This window comes from Cyprinodon variegatus, unplaced genomic scaffold (genome assembly GCF_000732505.1).
Source record: "Cyprinodon variegatus isolate N-32 unplaced genomic scaffold, C_variegatus-1.0 Scaffold548, whole genome shotgun sequence".
NCBI lineage: Eukaryota > Metazoa > Chordata > Actinopteri > Cyprinodontiformes > Cyprinodontidae > Cyprinodon > Cyprinodon variegatus.
The window spans coordinates 481139-482227 of NW_015151001.1; positions in this window are offsets into that span (position 1 = coordinate 481139).

A 1089-nucleotide genomic window follows, 5' to 3' on the forward strand; every position below is an offset into this window, starting at 1 on the left:
AAAGCTCACTTTGCTCCACCAGCTTGTGAACCTGCTGAGGGGGAGCCTATGCAGATAGGTCACACCAGGCTCACGCCCGATGAGAGGAAGAGAAGGCTTAAGAAGAAACTTTGCTTCTATTGTGGTAAACCTGGACATTTTGTTTCTTCCTGTCCTGCGAAGAAAGGGCTTCGGGGGTCATCTGGATTTAAGAGGAGTCTGGTGAAGCATGATTTAAATAGAAGGTCTCCTCATCTTTTGTTACCTGCCACTCTGTTTTGTTCTGATCAGACTCATACTCTGTCGGCCTTTATAGACTCTGGTTGTGAGAGGAACCTTATCGACCCAAATCTGGTTCAGCAGCTGAACATTGAGACCATCCCTCTGAGGAAGCCTTTTAAGGTCTCAGCCATTGATGGAAGGAGTCTACACCAAGTTACCCACAAGACTCAGCCTCTGCAACTTCAAGTTTCTGGTAGTCACCAAGAGACCATAACCTTTTTGGTTTACCCTTCAGCCTGTTCTCCTTTGGTTCTGGGATATGAGTGGTTGGAGCGACACAACCCTCATATAGATTGGGCTCGTAGACATGTTGAATCGTGGTCTCCCTCCTGCCATGCCTCCAGTCAGTCAACCAGTTCCCGCTCCGCAGAACCTTCTGGAGTCCCTCTTCGGCCGATCCGAGCATCCAGGGGCCCTCGGTGGGCGCCTCAGGACACCTCGGAGGCTGCACCGGAGTCGTCGTGGGCGGCTCTCTCCTTGTTGCAACCAGAGCTGCAGTCGGCGGCCCTCTCTGAGTCTGCTCCGGTGCCGCAGTGGGCGGCCCCGCCCTGCACCTTTTTCTGAGCTGCTACCAGGTGTCTCCCGGTAAAATATCTGAGACTTTCTTTGTTGACGTCCACCTTTTGTGGATTGTTTTTTGTTCTGGGACTCAGTTTGTTTTTTCCTTTTTATTTCCCTCCGTCCACCCTGGGTGGGTTGGTTTTTTGTTATGGACTCAGCTTCTTGCCTACCTAGTTTGGTGCCCCCTGCGCCCACCCTTGGTGGGATGTTTTTTGTTGCTTCCTTGTCTCCTTAGGTCTTGTCTGTAGCGTCTGGAATCCGCCCTTG